Below are 21,246 nucleotides of genomic sequence, written 5' to 3' on the forward strand. Positions count from 1 at the left end.
AACCCTGGTCTTTCTTCCCCCCCCACCCACCATCTTATCACCTCTCCTCCCAGCCCTCCCACCCCAGGACAACAATTTCCCATTTCTACTTTTAAAATCTTAGATGGAAGCCCTTAAACACACTTCCAGTGCAGCAGGTTGCAATTCAGGTAGAAGGAGGCTAAACAATTTGATTTCAAATCCACTGGAGATGAAAAACAGATTTAAAGAATTGTATACCTTTCTGCTCTGCATTAAATTTTATAGCATTTGTCAAAGACAGAATACCTAGACCATCATTTACTCTACTGTAAAACCTTCCTAAAGCAGAGACTAAGTTAAAGATGCAATTACATATTATATTTATTGAAGACACCAGGTCCCATAAAGATTCTTATATACGGCCTTTTGAATGCAAAGAAACCACAGTACGTCTTTCAAATAATTTTAATTTTGTTTATAAGAAACAGTTACCAATGACTTTTCACTCAGTTATCAACATCCAGAAATTCAAAACTTTGATTCTTATTGGCCAAATGCCTTGCTAAACACTGAACTAAAAATAATCCTTGATAAAAATGACAGCAGTGCATGCTGGTGATATCCATTCAAATCAATTTGGTTTTATGTACAAGAGATCTTTGGAAAGTTTTGCAATCTTATGACAAGATAACAGTGTTTATTATGACAGGGAGATGTGCTGAAAAAGCATTCAATTTGATTGAATGGATCTTTTATGCATCAAAGGAAACAGAGAAAAGACTCAGAACCCGGAGAAGTTGTAAGCCTTTTACTGTAGAAAGATTAGAACTAAAACTCTGTCAGCCACACTCATGAAGTTTAGTTATGTGTAGATAACCTCTTGTACTAGATCAGATGCATCTAGCATTCTACAATTTAACAAAATATTAGATAAATGTGAAATATCGTACATTGAGTTGGGAAAAAACAGAGTTTTGGGGAACCAGACACAAAATCCAATTACCCCAAATAGTTACATATTTGAGAGAAGGGGGGCAGAGAGGGTGACATTTCAGGTACATAAAGTTGATAGGTAATAATGGCTGTGGCATAAAAGTGTTCAGTTGTTCAAATACAGTACATTGCACTATTGTTGTAGCCATGTTGGTGCAAGAATAAGAGAGACACAAAAAGTAGGTGAGGTAATATCTTTTATTGGACCAACTTCTGTTGGTGGAAGGGACAAGCATTTGAGCTTCACCGAGCTCTTCTTCAGGGCTGTTGAAGATAACCAACGTGTCAAACTGAAGAAGAGCTCGGTGAAGCTCAAATGCTTGTCCCTTCCACCAACAGAAGTTGGTCCAATAAAAGATATTACCTCACCTACCTTGTCTCTCTCAAAGATGTTACACTGATGCATATTGTTTGTCACATGCAGTCATTCTAATAAAAACTAAGTCCAAGTGATGACATTTTTCAGAGATAAATAAAAGAGCCATCAAATAAAAATGCTCAACTTATTTTAATATGATACAATCTGAAAACAATGATAAAATAAATTAGATAACCTTGATTAAATATTGTGGCCCATTCTCTAAGAAATAGGACACTTAAGCCATATTTCCCACAACACAGTTACTAACTGCCTCAGTTACATTTACAGTTAACACCTGTTGCAAAAAGTCATTTTAAAATTATCTTTGATTAAAAATCTCAAAGTCATGATATGCAATACCCAAGAAAAATCAATAAACCACAGCTTAAATTTTTTAAAATGAGTCACAAAATGTTTTTGGAACCTCTAGCCATGTGAAATATTCTTATCCGTAATAATAATACATTACAGTGAAGAAACTAAAAAACCACAAATTCTTAGGGTTAGAAAGTGTCATCAGACTCAAAGATTCACGTATGCCTAAATTCACCAGTGCCCCATCACTGTGGGCAACCCAGGCTTCAGAGATACAGATACGATTGAAATATGACTCCAGTGAAGGAAGACTTACACAGATAATGGTAAACACCCAGTGATTAGATCGTAGTCATGAGCAGGAAACTAAGCTTACTCAAGATCATGCACGCACATGTTTTGTAACATCAGAGGCTACAAAGTTTTAGTTTTGTTTTTGTTAAGGTGCTAAGAACAACTGAGCAGTGGACTAAGTTTTAGATATCTGGCAAGATCTCTTCTAGCACTCATCTGAAGAATAGCACTATACAGTTGATGTAGTTAAGTATGAAAAAATTACAACATGGATTGAGACTAGGCAAAATAGAAAAGGTAAGTGGTGTTTTAATTTTTGTAAACACACTCCGTATACTAAAATTAAAAAGTTACTAGGTATACTGATTAGAAAGTATTATTTAAATTACACATTAACCGTTTTACCTAAGTTATCTTTATACAATACCTTGTCATTCATTAGAGACACACAAGGTGGATGCGGTAATAACTTTTTATCATACCAACTTCTTTTGGTGAAACAGCCAAGCTCCTGAAGAAGAGCTCTGTGTAAGCTAAAAAACTTGTCCCTTTCACCAGCAGATGTTGGTCCAATAACAGATATTACCTCACTGACCTTGACTCCTGGGAACAAACAACAATGTCATTTCTAAGGTATTTAAAACCTTTAAATTCTATGTTAGGAATAATTAAAGCTTATATCACTCCTGTGAGGCAGTTTGTTATTATTTACATTGTACAGATAGGTAATTGAAGGACAAAATTTAAATAACCTGCCCAAGCCATAGTGAGTAGCTCAGATTAGAGCTTGGGAATTCCCAATTTCTAACTATATTCTGATCACTGGACATGCTACCTTAAAAACAAACAAAAAATTTTTCTTCCTTTACTTATCTTCATATGTTCTTAAATTCATCTCTACATTATATTAGATTACAAAGGTTTTAAAAATGTTACTGGTCTCCATGAGTTTAATGCTCATGAAAGTGAGCCACCAGGTGCAGACTTTTAAAGCCATGTATCACGTGCGAACTTTACACTATGCCAGTACTTATGTAGCTCTGCCCACACATCGCAGTCCTGACATGCAACATCCCTACTATTCCAAACCTAGGCCTCTCTTGAACAAAAACTAGAAATAATGCTGAATAGAGCCAAATTATGGGATGGTTTTGTTTTGTGGACAGATGGTGACTATCAAGAGATGGACCTTATACTTTCCATTGGTGACCTAACCTCAGATTTTAGCCCAAATGTTCCAAGAAGTGAAACATCAGTGCACTATCCTATAACCTAGTAAGAATAATTTCAAACTCAAGAAAAAAAAAAAAAAGAGTACAATATTATACAATATATAGTATGCTGGTTACTATAGAACTGTGTTCCTTATTGACCATTCAGTGATAAAATCACACATATTCGATGCCACAGTACATTTCCCATTACACTCAAAACTCAACCAAAACAAAGGACCTCATTTTTATAGGTACGTCCCCCTTTGATTTACTTACCATTTCCATTTAATAACTGGACCACACATTTCAGTGACTATACAAAACACAATTAGCTAAATAGTCACAAAGGAAGTTTTAACTAAATGTGTTGCAGCATATGCTTCAAATGTATATTAACAAAAACATAAATTTGCAATATTTCTGTCAAACTGATGAAGCAGCAGCAGGGGTTCTGGAGGAAGTTACATCCAGCCCTCCTCAGTCAGGTACATAAAGTCAGACAAAAGTTGGCCCTGCTGATGTTTGGAAAGTTTTCTGTAATGGTCACGTTGTTGCTAACAGTGGTTCAGGTCCACTGGTATTAGCAATGCAGGTAGCCCCCATGTATATGGACCACTAGTTGCCAACAATGTTTTTAACACTGTGCCAATTAGGTCTGGTCCATCTATGTTAGGGCTCCCAATGTTGCTAACACCAGTGCAGGTGAACCTGTAATTGCAACTGCAGACAGCGCTGACATATGGCCTTTGGAAATGTGATCCTAGGAGACATAGTGTAGAAAGGTAAGCAGAGTGGGGAAAAAGAAGATTTTAGCAAACCAAAAACAGGGTAGGAGGGAGGAGGAGAGACCAGCTAAAATAAAGAACTTTTTTAAAAAAGAGGAACATCTAGACACAGAAGAGAAAAAACACAGAAGATGTGAACAGCTTAATATCAGGAGGAATCTGGTAATTGGGCTGAATTGCTGAAAAGCAATAGTACAGCTCCAACACAAGGGGAAAGAGTTTATTGGAGGAGTAAACAAACCTTCAATAAAATATTCAGGCTAGAATTGCTAGTCCCTTCTGTTTGACAGCATGTGAGTGGGAGTCACTGACGAACAAAAAAAGAAATTAGATTAGATTTTTTTTTTAAATTAAGATATTTGATCTGTGCATGTATTTCATCTGACGTTTATGCCATATAATTGGTCACAAAAAAGCACACCCACACAGTACTATTAACAATAGTGCATGCTCCTCCATAAGCACACTTCAGCCTAGCCCTGGAAGAGCCACCTTTAATAAATACTACTACTTAGCAATCCATGGTCTCTCTTCTGACATTATCAACACGTTTGTCAAATGAGCACCAGTCAAGCTGGACTCCCTCCACCCCTTCATGGTGGGCACTAATCCTCTGGGAACTGGAGTGACATTACCAAACTTATTTTACACAGGTGACTGAACAGCCGCCAGATAACCTTCACTTAACGCCCGAGGGAGCTGAATTCAACACAGCGACCCAAAGAGGTTGCACTGGTCCATGGACCTATTGCCACCCCGTGAGCTAGCCACTGGCCAGCCCAGCGCTCTGGCCGTTCCAGCTTTAACTGCGCGAGGGGCTGCCACGGCTCCCGCCCCAGAGGCTGCTGGGCCGGCTGCTGCATCTCACTGCCCGGCGGGGCCGCTGGCCCCTTTCTTCCGTGTATCTCACAGCCCTAGTTATTCCCCCACTCCGAGACGCCACCGGCCCCCTTGGCAGGTCACCTGCACCCAGACCCCAACCCGCTGCCCGCCTCGGAGAGGATGCAGGGGCCTGAGGCAGCCTCACCTCAGCGGGGTGGCCGGGGACCATCCCCGCCCGCCCGCCCGCCCGAAGCGCTCCGGGCTGCGGGGAGGCGCTGAGTGCCCAGCCGGCACCTGGCACCCCCAGGCAGCCACGTCCCAGGGACCCGGTCGCTGAGGGAGACGCGCACAGGCGGGGGACGTGCCACGGCAAGAGCCCCCCGGCTCTCGGTCCCCGCGCGGAGCGGAGCTCTGAGGGGCACGGGCAGGCGGACGGCGAAAGATGGGGGCCTTGCGCGCCCTGGGGAACACATGAGGCGGTTGGGCAATTGGAGCGGCTCGCGCCCCCCCCTCCCCCGCGTCACGTGACTCAAGTTTCACTCCCAGCCGGGCTCCAGCCCTTCGCGCCCTCCTCACTGAAGCCGGCGCTCGCGCTACCTCAGCCGGCCGGGAACCACTTCACCTGGCACCGCTCTCGCCTCAACAGCCGGATCGCCGCCGGCTTCTGGGGCTCAGAGATCAGCTGATTCACGCGGGGGCAAAGGGGCGGAGCCTAACGCCAGCTCCCTCCGAGTCAGGGCGGGTTGGTAAAGAGGTCGAACTGAGGGGCGGGGGCTGGACTGAGCGCGCAGACGGGCGTCCGTTTGGGACAAACTAGTATGAGGGGCGTTAGAGAACCGTGCGGGATGTGAGCGCCGGGGAGGGAGAGTTAGCACAAGGCGGACCGCGTGGGGATGGTTTGCCTCCCCCGCCCGCACGGTGCAATGAGGGGGTGGAGAGGCGGTGGTGCTAGGGGCATCCCCCCCCCCCCGGAGGGGAACGGCACAGCCCTAACATTAGACCGATCCCATAGAGCCGGGGTAAATGCACCTTTCCCTGCACCCCAAGCACTGGTCACCACCCACCAGCACAGGGCAGGCCTCAGCCACTTGGCCCCATAGCACCCCATATCATCCTCCTGCCTCCCAGCCCTCGGCCTGCATAGGTGGCATCCCCCACATTGCCAGCCACAACCAGCCACGTGTTCAAAAATCATGTCAAGCCCCTCAAAACTTCAGGGTTCTTTTTATTTGCCTTCTGATGTTTGAGTCTCTGAGGTGCACTTGGGTCATGTTTCAAGCTTTTCTCTGTCACCACAATGGTTAGAAATGTTAGAAAAAATGTAAACTGAGAATCTTGTGTATTCACGTGACTCCAGGAACTGGCGCTTCGGGAAAACAACCAGATATAGTGACGCAATAAAATTGTGAGAGTTGGTAATTCTGCATCCTCAGAATGCCGGGATCTCCTCCAACCCCCCTCCAGTCTCACTCCTGTAGTGCTAGGAAAGGGGTTCTCAACCTTTTTTGAATCATGTCCCAATTTTAGTATTGTTTTTTTTTAACTTGAAGGCCCCCGTTACAATAGCAAGACGGATACTGCCACTTATCATTGCTAATGCGTTTCTTCAGGAGATACCAGGCAAATTACTCAAAAATGCAAGTCAAATGGTACTATAAAAACACCCTTACCTGTATTAGTGCTGATAATGCCAGTCAGTGATAGATTTGAGTCAGTGGTTCGCAACCTTGTGCACAGGGTCATAACACTGTTCAAATTTGGCCAATCTGCTCCTCTGTCATGCCATGTAATTCCTGAATTATTAGAAGACTTGCCGCATTCTCCTAGGAATTTTGATGGATCCCTGCCTGCTTCCCTGTCTGAGAACCTCTGTACTACAGCAAACCATTTTATAACATTGTACTGGAACTTGACACATACGGTAAAAACACCAATAAAACCCAGAGTTTTACACATTCAAAACACTGGATTTGTATTACTTGCAACATCGATGTAAAGGGGTTCAGCATTATTATTCCCACTTTACACATGGATCAGTGGTGGTAAAGAGAGGCAAAGGGACTTTCCCAAGATCACAGAGAGTGGATGACAACACTGGGTTTAGATCTCAGGAGCTCCAAACTCTATATTCATTTATCTTACCATTAGAGGTCTGCTTGGACCTAATTTGAAAGCCCGACTCCAACTAGCCCACAAACGACCTGAACCCAACCTAAGCCTGAGTGTCGAGTTGTTTTCAGACTCAACCTGACCCTGACAGTCCTCCTCTGTAGGATGTAATATGTAGACTCTCAGGGTCACCACCTCATCCTTGGGGCTTGGCCTGATGGGGCTTCCTGGTCCCCAGGTCCTGTGCCCACAATCCATTTCCTGCTGCCTCCTGCCTGTGGGGTTGGCTCAGCAGCAGCTGCATGCCCCATTCCTGGCAGCCTCCACACCTCACTGCACTGTGTGAGCTACAGAGTGAGAGGTGCAGTGAGGTTGTGGCGACCAGTAGGAGTGGCTCACACAGCCTGGACCACCGTGCCAACCCCACAGGCAGGAAGAGGTGATAAGAGACCACTGAACCTGTGCCTGAGAGTGTTGGTTGTTTTCAGGGCTGACCCAACCCCGACGCTTGTAGTTGGGTCCCATCAGACTCAAGTCACATTGCAAGACTCTAACTACCACTTACTAAAGCCAGAATTTCTGGTAAGTAATAGCAGACACACAGTGGATCATTTCTGATCCCATCCAGTAGAGGGCAGTGTTGCACATACACACTTGCAGTTCATTACCATATAAACCATGAGAAGGTACAGGAAAAGTAAAACTTAATATTGGGTACGTTACATCATATAATAAATGCTAAGAAGCAAAGTCATGACCATTTTTTCATATTATTATTATTATTATTGAAACTTGAATCTCTCACCCACCTTATTTCCAAGATTTGCAGTGTGTCAAAGGAGAAGCAAGAAGTTATATTTTCAGTAGTACCAACTCTCACAGTTTTACTGTGAATCTCATGAAATATGGTTTTATTCTTAAAGTCCCAGCTCTTGGAGTCATGTGACTAGAACCTTTCTGAGCTTTCGTTTTTTTTAAAAAAGTAAGTTTCTAGTCCTTAGGAGCGCAGAGAAAAGTTTCAAAAAGTGATAAAAGTTCATAAAGGCTCAAAACTAGAAGACCAATTAAAATAATTCAATATTTATAAATTTTTAACTAATCTTATTATTTTTAAACTAATCTCATGATTTTGGGGCCTAACACGTTTTTTGAACATGTTTAAACAATACTGTGTTTTACTCTGAAGCCTTCAAAATACGATAAAAGACCCAATCCTTCCTCAACTCACAGAACATCCTGAATACAGGGATACTTTATACTTCTATGGCATCTTTCATCTGAAGCTCTCTAAGCACTGTATAAACATTAAGCTTCATAATACCCCTGCAAAATAGCAAGCGTTATTACTGGAGAAACTGATGTACAAAGAGGTTAGGAAATTTATCCAAGCTCACACAACAAGTCAGTGGCACACCTGAGAACAGAGACCAGAAGACTTGACTCCTTTTCCTCTGATCCAACCCTCTCACAAATTATCACAACCTCTTATGTGAGAGTCCACTGGCATGTCCAATGAGAAGATAATTATTATGTTTATAGAGTTAATTGGTTTGGGGCTATGACTGAAAACAAGGAGGTAGGAAAGGATAACAAGTAAGTTAGAGGGGGAATTTGAAACCTACTCTTTACAAACAGTGTGTTGTTCTTATTAAGGCACTGCCAGCTTGTAATTAACAACTAAATTATTTTTATTTAAACATTACATAAAATCAACAAGAGTCTGCTCTAGGGCCTTGTCTACATATGAAAGATTTTTCAATCTCTCTTTAGGTTTTTTGGCGTAAGTACCTGCATCTGCACACAAATAATCTTTTTCTACCTTATTTTGCATCTTATCCTGCTATATACTTATATAATTACTCCACTTTGGAAGCAACATATTTTGGAATGAGTTATACCACTATAAGGTTCATATGGATGCAGCCCTATTTCAAATTAATTATACCACTTTAGGTACTCCTTCCATAGCAATACCAACCTCATTGCTTCATATCTGGACTGACCTGTCTGATTACCTGTTATCTGCACTGCTCGGGGTCATCTTGACCAGATGTCTCCCTGTATTTGAATGCTGGTACACACCTAAGCAAACCGGCTTATGACAAATTCACAGACCCTGAGTCCATTATACTCACCTTCCTCATGGTCCTGTCAGGATATCCTGGATTTCATTCCCCTCTGGGAAAAGTTCAGTCTTATCTTTCCAGTAATCACCAGAATGCAAAAATCGACCAGTGGCTTGTAGAGCAAATGCAGGGGTATTCCTCGGATTCATGCCAGTGCCACGCCAAAGCCAATGAACTGCAGAATAATTACAAAAACACCAAAGACAAAAATAAGACCTGCAGTAATACTCCTGGTACATGTGGACGCTATGAGGAGCTGGATCAGAGTTTTGCTCAAGAGGCACCACAGAACTCCATTATATGTTAGACAGTTTAACTGCAGCCTGCTACACCATGGTGCAGGGACCCTGTCACCAAGGAAATAACTAACAAGTCTTACCAACTTCAAGTGCATAATAATGAGCCATAATGGTAAATTAATAGTCACTTTAATACAAATGATATAGCATGGTGCTTAGAATTACAGAAAGAACTGAATGAGTGTGTGTGTGTAGCATGCACACAGAATACAGTTTTTAGGAGCTATTAGAACCTATGATCTAACATAAACTCATTAAACCTGCAGCATTACTAAGACAATGAAAATCTTCTTGAAATCAAACCACACTGTCTCAGTTAGCAGCAACAGCTGCTATTACAAAGTCTAGATGGCTTTAAACGTGGCTACACAGCCTACTCTGGCTTGGTGGGAAAATTAAACTTGCCATTTACCTTTCTGGCAAAGATAGCTGTCTATGACCTACAGTACCAGATGACAGATGAAAACCCCAAACCCAGTCTCTCTCAGAGAACTATTAAAGAACATACTCAAACTGAGGCTCGGTCTCACTTAGAAGATGGGGAAGCTGAAGAATGGAGAGGTTAAGTGATTTGAGCAAGACCACGACTGATAGGCACCCAGACCGCCAGTTGGGCACCTATGGATGCATTTACATTTTTGAAGAAACAAACAAATGATAAAGCCCACACAGGAAATATGTGGAAGGTCTAGTAAGCAACCCAGGGGGGTTGATCCTACTCTACAGAAGTCAATGGGAGTTTTGCCATTGAAGTCAATGGGAGCAGAATAAAGCCCCAAATTTCCAAAGTCCCACTCCAGGGCATTAATTGCAAAGCCATCCTTTGTTTCCTTTTTTTTTAAATTATATTTAAAACACTTTAATGTTTTTAAAATAATGTGCTCTTCTGTGTAATTATTTGTGTAGCGATAAGAATGTCTTTTATATTACCTTGCAGCATTTCTTTAGATACTGAGGTGCCATAATGCAGCAGTTACAGGGAGTCCAGTATTTGCTCTCACCTTCCCTCACAGTAATCATTATAACAGTAAATTAGAGAGTCTACCTCTGCTACGTGGGCTGAATACTCCATTTTTATTCAGTACTTTGAAGTACAGACCTATTGTGATGCTTGTTCGTTTCACTGCTTCAGCGAGCTGGGAGAAGTGACATTAGCATTTTTGTTATAACAAAGTGATTTTTTTCCTGTGATGTAGTATGAGGTGTGTCATGGAGAAATAATTCTAATCTAATCTAATCTATCATAAATTTACATCTTTCATTGGTATTTATGCTTAAATGTATTTTAAACGGCAGTTTCCATTCACTGGGGTTTGTACAGGTGTACCTCTCTAATTTCCCTAAGCTAGACAAGTTCTGACTCAAACATACACACTTAGGATCATAATGGAGCAACAAGAGTCAGAGGATACAGAGAAAGGTGATAAATGCTCAAGAAACAGGATGTTCAATAGGTTGTTAACGGGAACTGCTTGGGTTGGATTGGGAAGGGAAGTCCATATAAATGAGATACCTGCTTTCCGTGTGCCATAACTTCTGCCCCCAGGACACCCATGACATGCCTCTTCCCACCCTATATGCTGGGTGGGAGGGGGAAAGTTGGTTTAAGAGGCAGAAGAGCCACTTCCACTGGCAGAGGGTTCCCATGAAAGGGGGAGATTCTTCACCCTCTCTCTGGCCAGTTTAAGGCCACTTTGCACTGATTATGCAATGTACAATTGATGGGATATATTTTGGGCTGGATTCATCACTCTGCTAAAGCTACTTTGTGCTCATAGCCCAGAATATATTCCATCAATCACAGTGTGCTCTGTCCTTCAAAAAAAACAACCAAACAAGGACATGCAGTGCCCAAAGCCTACATTATTATTACATGATGGCTAACAACTTAGATGCACAGAAGTGAGGAAATTCAAATGTACAGTTTCTGCAGAAACCATAGCTCACCCACACTGTACATATAAAATGGCATAAAACCTAACAGCATGTACTATAATTAATGCAAGCTATTATATATGTATAAGCAAACCAAGACACCATTGCTGGGGGAACCAGAACATTTAATTACTTGGTAAATTACACTGAATTACTTCATTAAAACACTATTGAATTAACAGAGGTTTTATTTTCCCATTGAGCTTGTACATAAATATTGGCAGTTTTTAGAAGCTACTGGGCCAAATTAACTGAAATCAATGGAGTTACACCAGGGATGAATTTGACCCATTGGGTGTTGGACTGATGGAGGAAAACTGCTGAAATCATGAGACTACTTGAGGCACAAACCTCATGTGAGTCATATGAACACTCTGGCATAACACGCTTCGAGCAACAGAGGAGCAGAGAGTCGAAAGAAAGAGATTGAGATAATGTTTTTTTACCAAACTCAGGAGAACATGGGGGAAGCACTGTGTGTAAATGCTCTCAAACCTGGATCATGCTGTTGCTGTTCAGAGAGAAAGGGCTCTCAACGCAGCCAGAGTACCCAGTCTGTGGAAGTGGAGTCTGTGATGGAGGTATTCAGTATCCCAGACAGCGTTTTAGCAGAGAGATAAATAAAGGAGCTCAGTCTGCCATTCTGTTTGGAAGTCGGAAATGTCTGCCGTGTTTTTCTAATTCACTAAGGGTCAAACTTTCCATTGAAACCACACAGAGGACTTCTAGCTATCTCAGCTCTAGTCTTGTGGATTCCCTGCTGAGAGGAATTATAATCACCCCATGCTTTAGCTTGTGAAGAATTCCCTCGATCTGATGTTTTCAGGAGAAGTCCCACTCCAGCTATCTCTGTGCAAGACAGAAAGGGGAGCCAAAGATTTACAGCTTGCTAAAGGAGGAATCCTGCTGTGGATTAGAAATCCTGTTACATCTGGATTAAATAGTATATAGGCATCCAACCCAGTGCAGTTGTGCTATATGTGTTTGGAGGCTGCACATCACTAATTATTATTTTTATTTAATGTTGACATATTAAATAAATGTCATAACTTTGCATGGTGTTTTACAGCAATAAAAAGACATATGGGTCAAGTTCAGAGATGATGTATAAAAATGTGTCAGTTACATAGTGGTAAGAGAGTCTCAGTGCTTATTCTTTAATAAATTTGTTAGTCTCTAAGGTGCCACAAGTACTCCTGTTCTTTTTGTGGATACAGACTAACACAGCTGTTACTCAGAAACTTGTCAGTATGAAGGGTAATTGTGGGGGAAGGGAGCAGAAGAAGGTGTAAATTTAGACTTCCGTAAACCTCTCTTCTGAATTTGCTTCGCAGTCCCTGCCCTAAACAGATTACAGCCAAAACAGAGGGGTAAATCAGCCCAGCTACTGATGCACTCTGAAATATCAGCTTCACAAGCTATACCATATACAAAAGCTGTAAAATTTAAACAGTTGATCCCATTATGGCTACTTAGAGAATCAGCAGATGGGCACATGAGTGTGGGAAAGGAGATGGGGAAAAAAACAAGAGCTGAAAATCAGAAAAAATGAGGAGAAAAGAGAGAAAATCATCAATAAGTAGGAGGAATTTGTCTTTGATTTAGTTTGCTTCCTCCCTCTCAGTTACCAGATCTGAGCAGAGTGCCACATCCCATGGATTCACTCCAATCACAGTGGTTCCAAACACTCCAGCTACAAAAGTCTGGGAGAAAGAGACCACGGAGTAACAGCGATCCTTCCCAGGAGATGGATTTTGTGAAGAGATTTCAGTGGGTGAGTGTGCAGTATGTATACAGCCATTATAAGATGTTTATCCAGAGATGATCATTAGCCATGAATCACAGTATAATTATCCAGCATTGTGTACAGATGTCATGCAAATAGCCTTTGTTTTGCTGGGGGGGAAAAGGATCTAAAAAAATGCCTTTTCCTCATCTAAGCAGAGACAGGGCCTCCCGTTTGGAACGGCCTCATCCTACCTGAATCTGGAGAAGCTGTGCGAAGGTTCTTACTCTACAGTTTACAAGGGGATTAGCAGGTGAGCAGGTTCCAGAGGGAGCTTCCTGCCATTTTGCCATTCATTTAGTTCACTGAAACCAGCGGAGCTTCCCAGAAGTGAATTTGAAAGTAGAAGATTCTGAATATTCAAAACGAGAGAGGAGCAAATAAAAGGTTTTGTTTTTCCTTTACTGGGATATTACACACAATTGTGAGACCCGTTCAATTTCTCGGAGAAGTGATTTGTTAAGATGGAGGGTGCTTTGACCTATCAGAGCTGTGTGGTCATCTTAAAGCTGTTCCAAAGGAGGAGCTCTAGATTCCCCTGGCAAAGCAGAATCCTCGGATGGTGTGAAGCTGCTTAAGTCTTCATTGTGGGGGGCTGCCAGGAGGCAAGGAGGGTGTGTTTTGACATGTGGAGAGGGCAGAGTGGAAGTACAATGCATTCCACTGACACTTAGCCAACAGGATGGTTCTTAGGGGACTATTTTAGCCAACTCAAATTTGTGCCAGTGCCCAAATGGCCACCAACCTGTCCAGGATTAGAGGAGCCATTAAGGTGGTTTTGAATCACCTTTGCTGCCCCTTCACAGTTGTGCTGAGCGTGACTTTGACAGAGTGTGTGACTGAGCCTTTAAATGCCTTATTAGAAAAGCGCAGAATAGTCCCAAGTGAATTAGTATTAGTTGGCATGTTAGGCACTGATGGGCACCTTCTGAGTCCATTTATGTCCTTTCACTCTGACCCTTTAGAATAAATGGCCACTTGGTGGCTTTGAAAGTAATCAGTCTGGAGACAGAGGAAGGAGTGCCTTTTACCGCCATCCGAGAAGGTAAGGACATATAGTCAATCCAAACATTGAAGAGAGAGTGGGAATATCATTTTTCAACATGTATTTTAATTTAAAATCTCCATATCTGGCAACTTCCTAACTTCTTTTTATTTTCTTGCCTGCTCTGCTCTTCTGCTTATACTTTATTATGAGCATTTGTGTAATTCTGTTTGCCACTGGTGGATTTAGGAACAAGCAGAAGTTTGGTTTTGTGATTAAGGCATTGGATTAGGACTCTAGACATCTGGGTCTGATTTGTGTGTCACTTAATCACCTAATCTCTCTGGGCCTCAGGTTCCCATCTGTAAAACATGGATAATAAGACTTCCTTTCTTGCATTCTTTATCTGTCTTTAGATTTTGACTGCAGACTTTTCAGGGCAGACAACTACTCTTGTTTGAACAGTGCTTAGCATAAATTGGAATGTGTAGGTGCTACAATAATAAATAATAACAATTGTAGATAATTGAAAATGTCCATGGCAATAAAAATATATGAGTTGACAGTGATTCTTTAATAATACAGTAATACTTTTGATGAAGATCCCAAATGCTTTATATAAAGGGTATTATTACTAAGTATTTTACAGCTGGGAAACAGAGGCACAAAGAGACTGAGTAATTTACCCAAAGCTGCACAGGAAGTTAGTTTCAGAAATTGGACAACAACTTAAGTCTCTTGACAATCAAAATCATGCTTTAACCACTAGACAAGACTGCCTGGGGAGAAAAAATAGCATGCGATCGTATAATTAAGGATTGTGTCATGCATATGAACAAGGGAGATGGCTTTGAGACCCTGATACTCTTTTAACATGGCATGTTGTATGTAATAGATTATCATACTGATGGCTGCTGCTATCAGGAGCATTAGAAATTCTGGTCTGATGGCAGACATTTTTAGATACAGCTGACTTTTGGGAAAATGCACCATTTCAACATGGCAAGAAATGTTTCTCAACATGAGACCTCACAGAGCACTGGGCTAAATGTCTGCAGCTTTCTTGATTTCTTTCCTTTATGTCTTTCCTTAAGTTCCTGATTTTTTGTCTTATAGGTTTAGATGCCCCTACAAACATAATTTCCCAAACTGCCTGTTTAATCTACCATTAAGGCTGCTTTTTTAGTATAAGATCCCAAAGGAAATATAATCCAGTTTCTTTTTTATGCTGAGGAGAATAGAAGGAGAAATATGTAACCTTTCTGCCAGTCTGTTGTCTAATATAAGTAAGATCTATAAATGGAAGGGGTCATGACACTCCAGTTTTATAGTTCCACTCAGAATTGCACTTCAAAGCTGGGGTTGATTTTGCCAGTGCTCACATTAGTGGTATGCAGGGGGAGACCAGATGGAACCGCATTCACAGGACAACCCTAGAACAGAGAAGGAGGTCCAAACTCTGCTCTCAGTTACACCAGTCTAAATCCAGAGTAATTGCAGAGAAGTCAGTGGAGCTGCTTCAGGTTTACACCAATGTAAACAAGATCAGAATTGGTGTGGACACTTTACCCCAATTCTGGGTGAAAGCAAAGCGAGATACCGAGCTGTCCCTATTTTCAGGGAAGCTCATATTATGGGGCCGCTGACACTCAAAGTAGGACCATTTGCTGATCTACTTGCCACAAGAACCTTACCAATACAATAAGCTTTAGAAGAGAATCCCTCCAACATTTACCTGCTTAGAACTCTGGTGCTAGTTCTTTACTCAAAAGATCAGGTTGCCCTAATTTAGGGTGAGCTGCTTAATTGAGGTGCCTTAATTGAAATGCCAAGAGCCTTTAACTTCCATTCACTCAGATAAAACTAAGAAGTTCCTAAGAAGGATCTATTTTAAATAGTTCTTTTGTGTTGTATTGAGCTTTGTGACATCTGACATCTTAAATTTACAATGTAAGTCAATAGTGCAAGTGTCATTAAACAAAGCTTTAGATTTATTAACATGTTGCACTCTATGTTACCTTAAAGGAGTGGCACTAAACACTTAACAGCCAAAGGGGTAATTTATCTGAGAGAGCCTCAAAAGGATTAAACATACTTAAGGCACAATTATGGCTGTAATGCTACAGTAGAGGGATGCTGAGATGCACCAGCTGAAGGGCACTGAGACCTCTAAGAGGCAACTCAGGACACAATAGTCTTGATTCTTCATTTCACTATAGAGCCTTTGTGCTGCTCCACTGGTACAAAAGGGTGGGAAACCCACAGGATCTGGCCAGCTGGGAATTCCTTCATGATAGAAAAAATCTCTGGGTAGCATACAGCCAGTATAGTTGCACTATATCTCTCCCCTCCACAGCATAAGGGATGTGGCTAAAGCATCTTTATTTGGTCCATAGGAAGCCAGATACAATTTTTAGAGGAGCCCTGAGTCTATTACCCTATGTCAAGGGCTCGACTAACCCCTGGATGGCCTTGGAATCAGGGAGTCTCAAAAGGCTGCTTTTGCCGACCTCTTGGTGTCCTGGACTGAGCACAATTTGATTGAGTGCAAGAATTGGACTCAAAATCTCTGGAGCACCAGAGATCTACAGGCCAGCAGCCTCTGATACATCCTTTCTCCTCCCTCTCCATTGGGAAAGCTATTATTGTCTCAAGCCTCAGGCAGAACAAGGCCTCTGAGGATATGTCTACACTGCAATTACGAACCTGCAGCTGGCCTGTGCCAGCTGACTTAGGTCACAGGGCTCAGGCTAAGGAGCTGTTTAATTGCAGTGTTGACATTTGACCAAGGCCCTCAGTCTGAGCTCTGGGACCTTCCCAGTTTGCCTGGGCTCTAGGACCCTGCTCCAGGGTGAACCAGACATCTACACTGCAATTAAACAGTCCCTTAGCCCAAGTCAGCTGGCACAGGCCAGCAGCAGGTTTTTATTGCAATGTAGACGTATCCTGATTGTGACTATCCCCTAAGCAAGGCACAAAGTACTGAGACTTTGTGCAATCTCTCCCTGCCAGCCTGTCTCTGCTGTGCCAGGCAATCTAGACCTCAGAATACAAAGATGAGTGTAACAAGCTTGTTTTATAGTAGAAAGTACTGCGGTCATCAGCGCAAGATACAGGAGGAACCACCACCATGAACCAAACATTTTAACTTACCTAAGTTGGCTACTAACATAAAGATTTAACCTGTCTGTGTTTTATTTTAAATTGGTATTTTAACTTCTGGAGCTAACCACCACAGTGTTGGGATGAGAGCTGTGCATAAGTAACTTTTTGGTTCAGCGGCCAAATCAAAAAAATATTTAATTTCAGTTCAACCTGAAATGAATTTTTTTTCAAATTTTTCGGCAAACCCAAAAAGTAGAAAAATAAAATAAAATAAAATTGTTTAGGTTTGAACAAAACATTTAGGTTAATTTTTATGGGGTTGTTTACCTTTAAAAAAATAAAACTGAAGTAAAATTCAAATCAAAAAGTTGTTTCAAGTAAAAATGTAAACTGTTTTATTTCAAAAATGTTTCAACTTGTTTTATATTTTTAAATGGAAACAATTTGGCGAATTCAACACAAATTCATGAAATGTTTCAATCAGTCAACCCAAATCTGCATTTTTCAGAAAAAAAGGGGTTTTCTGAAAAATTTTGCCCAGTTCCAGTTAGGACATCATGTGATGCCTCCCGCAAGTTGGAATGCACAGTGCTTGAGCCACATGTGGCTTGTGAATCTGATGGTTGAGTCAATGCTCTTTTTAAGGCAGAAATTGCCTGTTAATATGTGTGTGTACAGCGCCTAGCACAATGGGACGCTGATCCTGATTGGGGTCCCTGGACTGGACTGTATTACAAGCAATAAATACTGATTGCTCTAGCATTTAATGTCCATTCAAAATTCTAGAGACATTCTGTTGGGAAGTTTCCTTCATGAGATTGTCAGCTGCAGCCCATCCCTAGTGTGAGAAACGCTAAAGCATGCCCGCAGGGGAGAGTTGAGTCTAGGGGGCTGTATACTTGCAGTGGCTCTGCCAGCTGGTTAGGCAAGCAATAAAAACATGCTGAAGTTATATAAATGCAGTTGAGGTACTGTTAACTTAATAACGGCACTCTTGGCACTCATTAGAGAGCAGTTCTGTGGAGCATGAAGGTGTGAGAATTAACTAATATGCTTTTCAAAAACAGAAACTGGCGAAATCCTGCCTAACACCTAAACCAGTTTACACTGGCATAGATATCAGCACAAACTCCCTGATATTGTACTTCTTGAAAGTGACTACAAACCCTCTTCTGCACAAAGTCAACCTTGCCCCAAAATTGGATGGCAGCTCCCATGTGCAGCCTGGGAAGTCATAGAACGTGCTGAATCAGCGCATCTTCTCAGAAACCATGAGAGAGGGCAAGTGGTGACAATGTTGCCAGCCTTCCTTTAGGATGAAATCCCCCTTGCAGTACACAAGGGGCCAGACTGTTTCATGAGGCCCATGTAACTCCCTCCCTCAGCTTCAGAGTATCTGGCCCAGCGATTTTTCCAGACAGCCTGATTGATGAAGCCATGTATAACCCAGGCCATAAATATGCTACTTCCACTGCCAAAAGCAGCTCTTGGGCTCATAGCTTCATTTCTGTTTCACCAGCATCTCTTCTCAAGAGTCTGAAACACGCCAATATTGTGCTCCTGCACGACATTATCCAGACAAAGGACACTCTGACATTGGTCTTCGAGTACATGGTGAGTTGCTCTTTTGCTAGTTTGTTATGAAGCATCAAGAAGAGACCTGGTGATTGTATAATGAATGTTAATATTTCATAGCATTATAAAAAGAAGGTGTTATGAACAATTTCATTACAGTGATTATTTCTTTCACTCTCAATATCTGACTTCAATCTATATGGCCTTGGATCTTCCTGCTTCCTTTCTCCCTTTAGTGACAGCCACATTCAAGAAGGGTCTCCCACCTTATTTGCACTACACTGGCAGAAGCTGATTTCCTTCATTGCTACCATGATAGAGTGGTGAAACCTGTGCTGTTGAGACACAGTTTCTCTCACCATTGATCTCAGTCAACAAGCTCCCTAATTTCAGCATCTGGTTTGGTAAAAATCAACAAAAAGACCCATTAAGCAAGCGGGAAAATACATGAGCCATGGTTTCCTCTATCTGCAATTTTCTGATGAATTCTGACCACTAGTAGCCCCTGGTCTTAAACTGTTAGGATGGGCCAACATGCTGATCAGGGCTCTGATTTCATATACCACTTAAGCATGTGCTTAACTTTAAGGATGTGCTTAAGTGCTATGCTGGATCAAGACTTAAGTGAAGTGTTTCTTTCCAGGGTGAAAAAAATACAACTTTGCAACCAGTGTTGTTTTCTACACGTCACTCACAAAAGGGTCACTGCCATTATATGTATGTTGTACCACTGTGGATTTGACTTAATAGTGTGATCCTAGTCAGTCTTCCCTAGAGCTGATTCACCTGCAGCTTTGTCCTAAGTCGTCTTTCCTTCTCCCCTCCACACTTATTTAGCACACAGATCTGGCACAGTACATGGCCCAGCATCCTGGAGGACTTCATGCTCACAATGTCATGGTGAGTTCTTTAAGGGACAAGTATCCCTTAAAGCATGAAATGTATGTTTATTTTCCATTATGGAGAGTCATTGTAAAATGTTGTGGTGCTTAAAACATCTTAAATCTTTTGCTAATATCTATTTATCTCAAATACCTGACAAAGAGTTCAGAGAAAAGATCTAGTTGTTAAAGATTCAACCATACTCACTCTTCAATTAAAGACTGAAAAAGTCCTCACTCCAGTTTTCTGACTGTTCAAGAAGGCTTCAACAACATCTTGTGGCAATGAGTTCCATCTCTATTTAATTCATTATCATCTCCCCACTCACTGGTCTCTTCTCAAAACTCAACAATCTATCCCTCCTAATACGGAACTATCTTCATGTCTCTAAGCTTTCTAGATCCCTTTTATTTCTGCTATATCTTTCTGAGGTAGGTTGACTACAAGCGAGGGTGAGGGTGTACCATTAATTTATAGAAGGGCATTGTAAAATTTTCTATATCTTCTATCCCATTTCTTACACATCCTCACATTTTGATTGCTTTTTTTTACCTCCACTGCATACTGAGAAGCGGTTTCCATTGAGATGTCCACAATGAACACCCAGGTCTTTTTTCCTGAGTAGTTTCAGTTAATTTAGAACCCATCACTGTGTATGCATAATTCAAACAACTCCTCCCAATGTGCTCCATCTTACGTCTGTGAACAATGAATTTCATTTGTCATGCTCTCCTAGCTTTATTAGGCACCTCTGAAGTTCCTCAAAGTCTTCTCCCATCTTGACTAATTTAAATAATTCTGTCATCTGCAGATTTTGCCACTTTACTCGTCGCCCATTTCCCCAGATCATTAATAAAGTTATTAAACTACACCCTTTCTGACGGTCAACCCCTTCTAAATCTTTTGCCTTGTTTAAAAATAAGGACTTATCTGAATCCTTGTTCAGATTTCAAACACTCTCAAAGTTCAGAGATGTCCAAGATCCAGTGTTTTTGTCTTGGCACAGTTCTACTTTTTACAAAATCTTCGTCACATTAATATTCTAAAACAAAATGGCAGGTTGCAAGTTCTCTGGAGCAAAGACCATATCTGCCTGTATGTTTATATAGCACCTAGCACAATGATTCTCTGATCCTGGTCAGGGCATCTTAGTACTACCCTAACATAAATGTTAAATATCAGAAACATTTCAGAATATCAGAAATGTTTAAGGCTGAATTCTGGTTCCATTAACTAAAGATGAGTTTTGCCACTAACTGTAATGGGACCAAAATTCAGCTCTTAGGTTGTTTAAAAAAAGGAAGATTTTTTAGTGTATAGTAAAATAATTTAGGAAAAGCAGGTTCATACCCTGCAGTTTCTACTCTCCTGTAGAGCACTGGATGAGCAAATGGCTCCTATTCTAATATTTTTAAATTAATGCTACAATTCAGAATGGAAACCTAAATTAATTGGAATGGAATTGTGGAGCTCAGCCTTTGCCCATTATAATTCCAAAATTAATGCCAACCTTGACTGACAGGGGAGATCTCAGAAGCGTGTGGGCAACAGTCACTTGCCCCCCTGAAGATGGAGCTGCTTGGCGTCTCCACTTCCAGAAAATGACGGGTCGGTGCAGTGCACCACACAAGTGCTATGCCACCAGGAAGGCTTGTTTAAAAAAAACCCAAAAAACTGTAACGTGTTCTGACTGGCACTT

The 21,246-nt window shown here is 41.5% G+C and overlaps 1 protein-coding gene across 7 annotated transcripts in view; it reads right to left on the reverse strand.

The window, feature by feature from the left end:
* ALS2 (alsin Rho guanine nucleotide exchange factor ALS2) overlaps window positions 1-5,455 on the reverse strand; it is a 65,038-nt gene extending 59,583 nt beyond the window's left edge. Inside the window, exons 1-2 of one of the 7 annotated variants that reach the window (XM_073306427.2) lie at window positions 5,343-5,455; window positions 4,165-4,230 (exon numbers count right to left, since the gene is read on the reverse strand). The gene's annotated coding sequence lies outside the window, so the exon portion shown is untranslated. Of the gene's footprint in view, window positions 1-2,351; window positions 2,413-4,164; window positions 4,231-4,950; window positions 5,265-5,342 lie in introns of those variants that run through there. The other 6 variants (XM_073306428.2, XM_073306429.2, XM_073306426.2 and 3 more) reach the window with 6 other exon arrangements.
* Window positions 5,456-21,246: the final 15,791 nt, after the last annotated feature.

This window comes from Lepidochelys kempii, chromosome 11, assembly GCF_965140285.1.
Source record: "Lepidochelys kempii isolate rLepKem1 chromosome 11, rLepKem1.hap1, whole genome shotgun sequence".
Classification (NCBI taxonomy): domain Eukaryota; kingdom Metazoa; phylum Chordata; order Testudines; family Cheloniidae; genus Lepidochelys; species Lepidochelys kempii.